The sequence below is a fragment of the Zea mays genome, chromosome 9 (assembly GCF_902167145.1).
Source record: "Zea mays cultivar B73 chromosome 9, Zm-B73-REFERENCE-NAM-5.0, whole genome shotgun sequence".
Taxonomy (NCBI): domain Eukaryota; kingdom Viridiplantae; phylum Streptophyta; class Magnoliopsida; order Poales; family Poaceae; genus Zea; species Zea mays.
The window spans coordinates 12710982-12724282 of record NC_050104.1 but is presented as its reverse complement, the minus strand read 5'-3'; the positions used below and the strand labels follow the sequence as shown (position 1 = coordinate 12724282).

Genomic DNA, 13301 nt, shown 5'->3' with positions numbered 1-13301 from the left:
TATCATTGCAAATCTTCCGAGCTCGCCTTCTACCAACTCCATCTTGGTGAGCAAGGTGACGTCATTCCCCTCATGAGAGATCTTGAGGGTGTCCCAGATTTGCTTGGCATTGTCCAAGCCGCTCACCTTATGGTACTCGTCCCTGCACAAGGAGGCTAACAACACAGTAGTAGCTTGTGCATTTCTATGAATCTGTTCATTAATAAAAATAGGACTATCCGAGCTATCAAACTTCATTCCATTCTCAACAATCTCCCATATGCTTGGATGGAGAGAGAACAAATGACTACACATTTTGTGACTCCAAAATCCGTAGTCCTCCCCATCAAAGTGTGGAGGCTTGCCGAGAGGAATGGAAAGTAAATGTGAATTTGAACTTTGAGGAATACGCGAATAATCGAAAGAAAAGTTTGAGTTAACCGTCTTTCGTTTGTCGTAGTCGTGGTCGTCGTTGTCCTTATGGGAAGAAGTGGACTCATCACTGTCGTCATAGTAGACGATCTCCTTGATGCGTCTCGTCTTCTTCTTCCTTCCATCTTTGTGTCTATGGCCCGAGCTCGAGTCGGTAGGCTTATCATCCTTAGGCTCGTTGACGAAGGACTCCTCTTTGTCGTTGATCACAATTCCCTTCCCCTTAGGATCCATCTCTTCGGGCGATTAGTCCCTTGTGAAGAGAACGGCTTTGATACCAATTAAGAGCACCTAGAGGGGGGGTGAATAGGTGATCCTGTGAAACTTAAACTTAAAGCCACAAAAACTTGATTAACGTTAGTACAATAATTGCCAAGTGGCTAGAGAGGAGTCTCAACAAAACACAATAACCACAAGAGATCAATCACAGAGATGGCACAGTGGTTTATCCCGTGGTTTGGCCAAGACCAACGCTTGCCTACTCCACGTTCGCTTTGAAGGGACCCAAAAGAAAAGTTTGAAGTATCAAAGTTAGAACCTAGAAGGGACCCAAAAGAGCTAAGTTCGCTTTGATCTTTAGGTTAGGTCATTCTTATGTTTGGATATGTTCTATGTGACCTTTGTAGGGTGTTAAAGCTCATGGACAACTTTAGAGATCAAGTTGTGTCAACTTGGTGTTTCAGACTCCAGCACCAACCTCAAATAGGCTAAAAAAGGGAAATCGATGAAAAATGTTAATTATGCAAGGTTTGAGTGCTTAATACTTTGGTTTGGCTACTAAGTCTGGCTCCAGCAAGGACCCCTAAAGGCTCCTCTACCCTAAATATAGAGGATCAAACGGTCTTCTATGCTCTTTAGCAGCGTCATCTAAACGGTCCTCTAAATTTAGAGGACGCAGCTGAATTCTCTGTATATAGTGTTTCTCTAAACGGTCATCTATCCATTTAAATACTTTAAATAACCAGTTTAGTAAAAATAAAATATGTATAATACATTTGAGAGTATGACAAATACATATGTAAAAAAATAAAAAATAAAAAATAAAAATATCTCTAATATAAGTATTTACGTATAGAGGACATGATTTAAAAGACGTTGTTGGAGAGGAATGATATATAGAGATGAATTTTTTTTAGAGAAGAATGTAAAAAAAACGAATATAAATGATGTATATAGAGGACGTTGCTGGAGACAACCTAACTTATTTATGTAAGAAAATTGCATTATGAGATGCGTTGCGGCGCGGGCTAGACAGGCGACAGCCATGCGCTTTTTGGTTCGTCAGCGTTTCGGCCGGCCCTGACACGAGGGAGTGCCCGGTGCCACCTCGCTTTCTCTAGAACCCTCGTGCCGCCGGGCCGAGTGCGGTCCCGGTCAATCCACTATTCGAATCTCAACAAGTGACCAAATGCGGAGGCCGCCGAGCGAACTCTCCGGAGGCCGTGGCCGGTGGGGGTCCAACGAAAATATCATCGTCCTTGTCGGCCGATTCGTGTCAGTCGCGTCAAGCCCGGCTGCCCGGGAAAGCACGTAAACCAGGAGATTGTTTTCTTCACAACGCTGCCTACCGGCGTCAGAGCAGAGGCCCCGGCCCGGCGAAAGGTGGTTCGCGTAGGCTAGTCGTGGTCTGCCTGCAAAAGGCCCTTTTATCGTTTCCGGCACAGTTGCTCTCCTCTCCTCCCTCCATCGACTTGCCGCCGGCTTTGCCCAAACGAGGATCGTTCCAGAAAAAGGTTCGCATCATCCACAGGACAACTGTTAATAGTAGATCATACCACTGGTACTCTATGATTTGATTCCAATGATGTCGATGGGCAATGTATTCTCGTGCATGCATGATGCGTGTCCTACTCTACCCCCCCTGTCCCGCCGTCTGCCGACGCGCGCCTGTTCAATGTACCTCGATCTACATACACTTCTTTCTTGCAACTTAATTAGAATAATAATAATAATAGGAACCGGATATGACCCTGTAGAGTATTATCGATCTAAACTTAATAACGTACATTTGATCAAACTATTCCAACCAATCCATTTGATGGTTCAGCTAATGGGTTTAAATTCTGAATATTTATTTGGTATCCATACACTAGACTACACACAAAGAATTGTACTTAAAGATTAAGTTAAAGCAATAATAAGTCTTAAATTTTAAAAATTAAGTTTAAAAATGTCCGCAAACTATAATATAAAATAGAAATAGATGGAAAGCCATACGGTAATTTATAAAAAATGTAGATTAGGCATGAAAGGTAGGTTTAACCGTCTCGTCATTTTTATAAGCCTATATCCAGCAATCTAGCATCTAGTATTTAAGTGTGAGTTTATACTATATTTAAGTATAAGTTATGTCAGAACTAATCTTTACTATATTTAAGTGTGAGTTTCGTCGTGCGCCCTCGCACTCACTGGGGGGGCCTCGTAGGTCATGAGTGTTATGTGCCTCGAGGTCCTCGTAGGTCATGAGTGGGAAGTGGGCCAGCACTTCGTTGTGGCTCGGTGTCAGGCATGGTTAAATGCGCTCAACTATTTATGGCGAGTCAGTCTGGGGCCAAGCGCGGGATCCACTCGAGTGGTTTCCTTCTGACATGCCCGACCTCCCCTATCAGGTTCTGCCATGCCCGATCCCAGGCTCGGTACCGCGGGGTTCGACTCGGGGTGGGCTCTTTCAGAGTTAACGTATCTGCCACTCCCAACAGACTAATGTGCCCCAGCGATCAAGGGCTCTTCCCTCATCGCACTGTCTGACTGGCAGGTCCCAGGGACCGGGGGTCATTGCCCCGACACAATACGACTGAATAAAACGGCCCAAAGGGTGACACAACAAGTATCGCCTGTTCATCCAATGATGTTGTGGTACTTTCCACCAGCCTATTCATCGCAGACATATTTTACTGTTCAAGCATGGGGTAGTGCGGTGATGAACTCGTATTACATGTATCATCCCTTTGCTTATTCGGGCTGGGGGTACCACAATTTTGTACTTATTGAACCATTGATCAAGTAGTCATGGCCGAGAAAGATGCAATCCTAAATAGCCTTTATGCATTAAAACTCTATTGAATAATCGCCCTATTAGATTGAAAAGTCGGTGACTTGCATCAGGATTAGTTCTCGAAGGGTGCTAATAGTGATTATGCTTTTGGTTTGACAAGCTCCGCCAAAAGGAGGGGGCATGTGTTGAGCACAATTTTGGCCTACAGGACAGTCTGCGGTGGCAGCACTGACGGTATGCGCGTGAACATAATCAGTTAGGGTTGTAGATTTCTTGCGTGATTTGTTAGCAAAATCTATAGAATTTGTTTAGCAGTCGACTTGTAACAGGTCCAGACATCCCCTTTATGTAAATGAAGGGGTACGTCCGATTGGACCCCCATAATTGATCCTATGAAACTTATTTATCATATTAACCTTATTTGCACTTTTCTTTCCATTCCTTAGGAGTAGAAATAATCTAGTCTTAGTTTAGCCCTAGTATTAGTCTTCTCCAACCCATTTCTTCACCTCTTTTCGGCCCAACTTCGTTTAGAGGCATCTTGAGTGGTCTGTCGACCCAAGACAACACTTGGATCTCTCCTCCATGATGGGATCCATCCAGTGAGGCGAGATTCAGGTTCTTTGTGGAAAAGAAGACCCTTTGCGCATGTGCAAACCGTCCAAGCCCCAGGCGTGAACCGTCCGGCAAACGCACAGGGAGAAGCTGCTCCTGTAACAAGGTCGCAGACCATCCAACCCAGGGTCGTGGACCGTCCGCTCTCCCGTAGAGTATTATCTAAAGATCTAATAATAAGAACCGGATATGACCCTGTAGAGTATTATCGATCTAAACTTACTAACGTACATGTGATCAAACTATTCTAACCAATCCATTTGATGGTTCAGCTAATGGTTTTAATTTTTGAATATTTATTTGGTATCCATACACTAAACTACACACAAAGAATTATATCTAAAGATTAAGTTAAAGCAATAATAAGTCTTCAATTTAAAAAATTAAGTTTAAAAATGTCCGCAAACTATAATATAAAATAGAAATAGATGGAAAGGCACACGGTAATTTAAAAAAAATGTAGATTAGGCATGAATGGTAGGTTTAACCGTTTCGTCATTTTTATAAGCCTATATCCAGCAATCTAGCATCTAGTGACATCTCGCGAGCCGCGTTTGTCAAAGAATCTAGGCGATCGAGCGTTAGACTATCGATTTTGTGGTTGTATTATCTGTTATCGCAAGACTTCATCATGAGGCTATAGCCCTAAACACAAAAAACAGAAGCTATAAGACAATTAGCGTAAAATTCTTTCTATGCTAAACTTTTTTTAGATATCTCTTTTTATATAAATATATTTATATATGTACCTTGTATATGGTGGAGGGTGTATATCATACCCCTAGCTACACCACTGAAATTTGGAGTGCTTTCTTAGTCCGAAGCAAATCTTATTTCAACTACTCTTTGTTGTGAATAAACACCAAGGATCAATCCTAAATAAAATTATCCTAAATTCAATTACATTGATATAAAATATAACTACCAAACCTAAAATGTAAATTATGGCGATGCTTTTACAATATATCAATGAGGCAACTTTAACTGTATATTATTATTATTATATGAATTTGTCTAAATTTAGTGTTGTTTATCTAGATATTTTATGACAGAATAGTAGGTCTCATTTCTACTATATTTAAGTATATTATTAAGACAACAAAAGTAGCCTACCTTCACTAGTTCTGCCGTTCTGCCTGTTCTGCCTCCAATAAATCTGCACCATCCATCCATCCATCCATCCATCCATCCATCCATCCATCCATCCATCCATCCTGCGCCATCGTCCATCGCAACCACCGCCGCTCGATCCTTGCTCTCCCGAGGACCACCCGCCCGCTCAATCGTGTGCTGGAACCTCGCTCTCCCGAGGCGCATCCGCCCGCTCGATCATCGCCCTCCCGAGGCCGCCATCGTCCATCGCAACCCCTCCCCCTCCTAGACCCTCGTGCTTCGAGGTCGCCAAAGCTCGTCTAACCGTCGAGGGCTGCACCCCTTCGTCGGTGCCACGGCGCCCAAATCCCACGCCCCATCCCACACCCTTGATGACGACGACGAGCGCGTCGATGCTTCTCCTCTCCCCTCTCTCTGGTCTCCACGCCGTCCTCCGCGCGATGTCTCCAGAGTGCAGCAACCACTCCCTCTTCTTTCACTCTCTCATGCGCACCGGATTCGCATCTCGCATTCCCCATCTCAGAAAGGTCTCCAAGGAAACCCTCGCTCCCCTACTTCCTCGCCACCGGCCGCCAGATCCCCAGCCATGGACGCCGACGGTAGGGCCTCTCGGTCGCCCTCGTCGTTCTCCAATGGGACCTTCCAAGAACACCAACCAGACCATGTGGCTGCTGCTCCTCAAGGCGCGCATCGACTGTCGGGTGCCTCGCCTCGCTAGCCTCCGCCACCGTCGCACTGGCCGGTGCGGCCAGGCATAGGGTGGCCGTGGGGAGGACCGATGTGCGAAGCCGGTGTGGTGGTCTCCACTGGCAAGAGCCCAGTGGTGCGCTCCATGTTCTACACCTTCATCAAGGCCTTCCTCGTCATATCCTTGCTCCTCCTGGCCGTCGAGGTCGCCACATACTTCAATGGCTGGGACCTCGCCGCTTCCACGCTCGCCCTCCCTGTCCTCTGCCTCGAGTCACTGTACCCTCTTGGTTGCGCTTCCTTGTTAGATCTCAGACCTCTTGACGTCGGAGCCGGCCGAGACGATGGCCCAGATGACAGTTACGTTGCCGGTGCCGTGCGCGAACCTGGGCACGGATGCCTCGTCCAGCGGGACGGTGTTGGCGGCCGTGTGGCTCTTTTCCTGGCTCTAGCAGAAGGAGCGGTGTCCCCCTCCCTCACTCTTCTTGGCCCCAATCTGATCTGCCCTCTATGTTAGGATATGTGTGACGGGGTGACACTCGATCTGTTGGATTCAGATATGATTTTCTTGGTGTTGTCCTATGCAGCTCGATGGCTTGTTGGCGATGGTGCAGGCTGTCCTCTCCAACGATCCCACCGTACAGCTGATGCCTTCCATCGTCTGATCCCTAGGTTGTGTCGTCCATTTGACTTTGCAGATAACATACCACTGGCACTGAACATCAACCGAGTGTTGCCTTTTGGTTTATCTCAATGTCACTTATTTTGCATTCTCTGTGGTTTGTACTTCATAAGTTGGTCTATTTATTTCGTGTGATTGTTCAGACACTGTTCTCTGCATGCCAACATCTAGCTGATGAAGCATCCTCATTACCAAGTGAGCAAAAATAGCCCAGGCTTTACAAGCAACATGTTGATAGTCTGCACCAATTGGCATGTAAGTTCTGGTAACATATTTTTTTCTAATGCTTGGTAACATATATATGTTGTAATTAGGGAAAATATAGTGTTCAAATCATTGCAATGTTTTTCCTGCTAAATAGCAAAGTTTTATTCAAACAGACAATTGATATTACATGTGTGAGTCGAAGTTAACCCAAGAGAGAAGTTTTGCAATGCCATAGGTACCTAGAATTATAAATCATGGAGCATGTGTTTACAGGTACAAACTGGAACAATTCTATCAACCTGTTTCTGGCATCACCGGATAAAGCAGCTTATAACCTCAAATATTAGTACCAATTAAGTTAGAACCGACACCGACCTAAGCATTAGTATTGGTGATCTTGTGTCTTGGCATACTTGGCCAACATCATGAGGATATCGTAGCTGGTATTTTTAAATTTGATGCCTTCTAATCGTTGCTAGCTGCTTGCTTGGTTGCTAAATATTAATGTTTTCTTTATTAATTTGAACAGAAGTTTCAGCTTGTTTTGTGTTGTTGAGTGGTACTTGCTGGACATTGCTGGATCTTTAGGTAACCACTGAAAAATCAGCACCTTCTTTCACTGCAACTATAATGTTCACCATCTGTTGCATTCCAGCTTGCTAGGGTATCCCAAAATTGGTTTTCGACTTTTCATAGTGAGTGATGCATGTTTTAATTTTTGACATTAAATTACTAGATCATAAGTAAATTAAAACAAATTGCATAACGAACAAGATTCACATAAGCATTTCTATTGCTTTCTCTTTTAATTTGAACAAAAAGAAACAAATATTTACAAAAGGGTTAACCATGATAGTTTTATACTACTGCTAATTAAGATGCTAAAATTGTAATGCTGCTTATGATATACACTAGAGATGCTTAATTCGGTAGGATATCTCTCATTTTTGTAATAATGCTAGATTTATCTTTCTTTTCATTATAGCTCTATGGAATGCATGATCAAACTGCTAGCTGCAGTTTTCCATAAGTTAGTTTTGAATGAATGGTAAAATGCATAGACGGGGACAACCATCGGTTCAAAAGTTCAAAAACAAAAAAATGAAAAGAAGACATAGAGAACAAATTACAGCTAGAACTAGTTATAACCAGTTTTATCCCATATTCAGTAGCAAAATAAATCACTGTAATTGTTAAGATTCTCCCGATTAGATTCCCTATGTGTTGCTTGATCGTAGCTCCAGTAATTAAATTGTTGTTCCTTTTGACTTTGTGTATATCTAGCTTCACAAGCTGTAGTTTGCTTCTAGAATGACCCCGTTCGCCTACAAAGAACGCTGGACAACTTTCCATCAATAGAAAGTACCGGTCCATGTATGTGCATGTAGGGGAATGGAAGCCAATACCTTTTCTACATGTCAATTGAAGGTTGATATTAGTCTCAATTTCCTTTTTAGGGAAGGGCGCCAACGACTGGGTCCACGGGGGAAGATCCACTGGATGGTGCTCATGCAGTGGAATGTGCTGGCAGCCAAGGCCGTGGCTGTCAGGCCCATGGCTGTGGCAGGATGAGGCTCGCTCGCACCTGGATGCGCAATGGCACAGGGTGCCATGCCCTCGGGCGGGGGGTGCGCAACGACACCCATGACGATGGAGGGAGAGGGTGCACTCGCTCTTGGCAGCGGGGGGGGGGGGGGGGCATGCCGATGGGACGAGGGTGCCTGACGACCGCACCGACGAACGTGGCGAGTCTCGTGTGGGAGTCCGCGCCCACGGTAGGGGCGGCACCGACGTGAGACGTCACGGGGCTAGCAACGATGACCTCCCAACAACGGAAAAGATGGGGGGAGCACCATCCATGGTCGGAGAGAGGCCGACGATTGCTAAGAGAAGAGAAATTGCTGGCTAGATAACATGTTGGAAACCCTAACCCGAAAACAAGGTGTGCTGTTGTATATATTTCACAGAGGGAAATACATGAGCCGGGCCAAGGCCCATCACAACAGCAAACACAATAATTTGACACTGATGTTTCATTTCACCTCACAAATTTGATAGATTTTCATGTTGTTTTGTTTTTTTTGGAAAATTTAGGGTGGAAAGAATGTATGGTGGTATCCGAGACAGCATTTCGAAGCGAACCATCCAAAGTGATCTTCATTTCAAAAAACTGCTTAATGTTATTGCATAGCTTGTTGTTGTATTAGCAATACTCGTATGTATGATGTTTTGGTATTTTTTAGGGAAGTTGACTCTTTGTATTTCTGAGGCTTATTTACAATGCAATCACCCTATTGGCGAGCCAATTCTCTAACTTAGATATAAGATCACCATATTCATGAGTCAAATCTCAAATTTGGCTTTCCTTTACAATTTTAAATTCCCTTTAGAAATCTCCTATAATATTGCTTTTCTATCCTTTCAGTAGAATATAGAGTAAAATCCATGGACCGTCAAATTTATGCCAAAATCTCCTAGCCCCTAACCACAGCCGTATCCACCTTTCTCCAGCAGTCTATTAGTGACAAAATTTTCTTTCTGATGTAAAATACGGTGTATGTGTCACTTGCGTTTTCACTAATTGAACATTTTATTTTGGATGGTTCAAGTGTGTGCTTGTGTATATTAACTATGAGAACATTGTTTTGTAGCGAGGTACGACGGAGTCCAGTGATTTGAAAAAAGGTTTGGTTAATGCTATTCAAGACCTATATGATGTTGTTCATCATGAAGCGTTTTCGGTTGATATGAGGTCTGCCGTTTATCTGTGTTCCTTCTACCTTATCCTCAGATTTTGTGCCCTTACACTTTCACTTTTCTAAAGCCCTTTGTTTATAAATGTTAGTGGCCACATTGAAGACTGGGATCAAATTAGATTAGCAAGGGCTGAAGGTCGCCTCTTCAATAAACTCAAGTGGCCAAATGATCCCAAATTGGTATTTTCTAAGTACTGAATGCACATTTTGCTATTGTGTCTTTATTTAGTTGGTAGCCTGCATTTTTCTTTAGTCATTAGTCTGATATGTTCTTTTGTAATCTGCCCAGAAAGACTTGATCAAGAGATTGTATTCACTTCTGACAATTAAAGAATCTGCTGCAACTGTCCCTAAAAATTTAGAAGCCAGGCGAAGACTTCAGTTCTTTACGAACTCACTGTTCATGGAAATGCCTGTTGCACGACCTGTTTCGGAAATGGTCTCCTTTATATGGGGCTCCTTTAGTCTATTTGCTTGTTCATTTAGTTGTGGACTTGCCACTTCTCTTTTGGTTGCAATTTGATTATTTTGTTCTGTGCATTTTTCCCCTGGTTTGGCTGTTCAATTATACTGTTTTCTTACATTTTGTGTCTTCATTTTTTGTTATGCAATGTGTTTACTCCATATTACTCTGAGATTGTACTCTACAACATGGCTGGACTTCAGAAGAAAAACGAAGACGGTATTACTACACTATTTTATCTCCAGAAGATTTACCCAGGTCTGGGCTTTACTTCTTTCCGTTTTCCATGAGCGCTGAAAGGAATACCTGGATTCTCTATAGTGTAACCTTCTCTTGTGATCCTTCAGTTATATCTGTTTTCCTGCTGTGATGTGTATGTCTAACAAACTTGGAAGTTAAAATTTCTTCCAAAACTACACCTTGTTTCAAAGCCTAGCGAGATTGGTCGCCTCAGTGTTCAATTGTTACATGCAGATGGTATTTGTGCAGATATCAGGTTTAATGTTGAGCACTGACAATATTTAAAGATTTTCCGTGTTGAGCTTGTTTTGCTTTTGGCCAACTGTTGATAGTGTTTTTGTACAAAAGTGATGCATTGTACTATCATATATAGAAGTCTGCATGGTATTGATGGTTCCAATAGAGTGGTGAAATAGGTAGATTAAAATAACAAAATTTATGTATGGCTAGAATCACAAATGGATTATGAAACTTTTTCTTATAACAGTATAATACACATTTGTATATAGGGTATTATTGTATTACATATTCCCGTTGCAACGCACGGGCACTCACCTAGTTTAAGTATAAGTTTTATCAGGACTCATCTCTACTATATTTAAGTGTGAGTTTCGTCGTGTGCCCTCGCACTCACTAGGGCTAGGATTCAAACCCACACCCCTATGCTCAAAGGGGTCTGTCCTCACCACTACAACACATGCTTGTTTGTCGTATTAAAGGGATATATTATATATGTATACTAACAATTGGAAAATATAAAAATAGTTGTGTATGAATAAATATCTCATTAAGCAAAGTTTACCTATATGATATATAAAAACATTACATGGATCAAACAATGACCGCCTAGATACAGGCTCCCTCATCTAACCACTGAAGCTCTTGTTTGCTTATGTTTACAGAAAGCATTGGTTTGGAGTTAAGGGTGGGTCTTAAATACACCTAAAGTCGATCAGCGACTGCATAGATGTATGTAGCCAGTAGGCAGTGGGTGGTTGATGTACCTAGCATATGAGCGGTGGGTCTACTCAATGACGAATGTTTCTCGTCCAGATGACGTTGGATGCCTTTGATCTATATAAATTGATACTCATGTGATATAGAAACTGTAGCAATGCACGAGCCTCGGGCTGGTTTATTTATAATGTGGAAGTTGTCGCTAAGTAGCTTTGTTTGTTTAGTGGAACTAAGGAAACGAGAAGATAAGAGTAAGTTTAATAATATAGTTCATAGCGGGAGTTGAGCGCTGCCGAAGAGGGAATTCTCCGGTCGGGTGGCGGAGTGCACCCGCCCTAAATCCTAAGATGAGGAGGGGGCTTAAGCATTTTGCGTGTTGGTAGATGAACGATGAACTCAGGAACACACGAGGATTTAGAGTGGTTCAGGCCGCCGGAGCGTAATACCCTACTCCACTGTGTGTTGGATTACTGTGAAAGCTTGAGAGCTAAAAGTCTAAGTCTAAGTTCGGTCTGCGTAGTAACATTGCATACCTCCCCTTTTATAGCTCAAGGGGGCATGTACAAGAGTGCTGAGCCCTGACATGTGGGCCTAGGAACATAACAGATGTAACACTTGAAGCAACTAATGTTTGTTGCTAGGGCAATCTTCTTGTGCCCTGGCATCCACGATCCGCGTAGTCTTTGCGTACAGGGGAAGCTTCCGTGGCAACGTATAAGTGATGATGGACACAGTGCACCGAACAGCACGGGCGTACCGTTCGGCAATGGACTGGACAGGCACGCCGCCTGCAGGACGACCTAACGCCGCCTGCCAGCGGAGTGGACAGAACACATTAAATGCTGGGAGGGCACGTCGTCTGTCAGCAGGATAGACAGGCGGCGCGTCCTCTCCGTAATAAATGCATAGACAGCACGACCTAGAGGCCTTACGTCAGGCTCCGCCCACTGGCTTATGTCACGGGCGATAGGCCTCGTGGCATCATCAGGCCTCCGCCTGAGCGGGGAGCGGAAACGCACAGGATAAAGCCTGGACACGTGTCAGTACTGGACCTTTGCTCGTCCTTGACTTAGGACAGGATATTCCCTGTCCCGGGACCTTTGAAAGGGAAATGTGCCCTTGGACCATTTCTAAGTATTTTGGTGATTAAGTGCCAACACGAATGGTCTAAGTGTTAAACTGTGCCAAATGGTGAATGAAGTGCAAATCAACATAAAGGTATGATTCTAGACTTAGTACATTGTTTTTGTGTACTAACATATTTGTCTAAAGTGCTAGAATCAGAGAGAAGACGAAAGGAAATAGTCTTGGCTGTGCAGCCAAGACTCTGGTCAGTCTGGGTGCACCGGACTGTGTCCGGTGCGCCAGGCTGGCTCTAGTGAAAAGGCCGCTCTCGGGATTTCATCGGCGGCGTACGGCTAAAAATCATCGGACTGTCCGGTGGTGCACCGGACTGTCCGGTGAGCCAACGGTCGGCCGCGCAATCCGCGCGTGACGCGTGGCCGGGCCAACGATCTGATGGGGGCACCGGACTGTCCGGTGCGCCAACGGCTCCAAATCTTCAACGGTCGGCTGCGCCAGAATAGGAAAGCAATCAGCACCGGACATTGTCCGGTGGTGCACCGGACTGTCCGGTGCGCCACCCGATAGAAGGCAAGAATTGCCTTCCTGGATTGCTCTCAACGGATCCTAGCTGCCTTGGGGCTATAAAAGGGACCCCTAGGCGCAAGGAGGAGTACACCAAGCATACTCTAAGCTTTCTTGATCATTCACACTCCGTCTTTGCGCACTCGATTGACATTCTTAGTGATTTGAGCTCCGTTCTAGTGGTGAACTGTGTGCTATTCATTTGAGCTCAAGTCTTGGCTGTGTGTGTGCGTATTGCTGTGGACTTGTGTGTGTTGCTACTCTCCCTTACTCTAGTGCTTTCACTTTGATCCTTATTGTAAGGGCAAGAGACTCCAAGTTGTGGAGATTCCTCGCAAACGAGAAAGAGTAAAGAAATAAGAACACCGTGGTATTCAAGTTGATCATTGGATCACTTGAGAGGAGTTGAGTGCAACTCTCGTCCATTGGGACGCCACAACGTGGAATAGACAAGTGTTATACTTGGCCGAACCACGAGATAAATCCTCGTGTCTCTTGTGCTTGTTCTCACTGTGTTTATTGTGTTTC

The 13301-nt window shown here is 44.1% G+C and overlaps 1 long non-coding RNA gene across 1 annotated transcript; it reads left to right on the top strand.

Moving 5' to 3' along the window:
- Positions 1-9342: 9342 nt before the first annotated feature.
- LOC103637949 (uncharacterized) lies at positions 9343-9910 on the top strand. Its single transcript, XR_558490.4, has 3 exons — positions 9343-9462; positions 9556-9646; positions 9756-9910. It is a non-coding gene; the product is annotated as an uncharacterized lncRNA (long non-coding RNA).
- The last annotated feature ends 3391 nt before the right edge of the window (positions 9911-13301 follow it).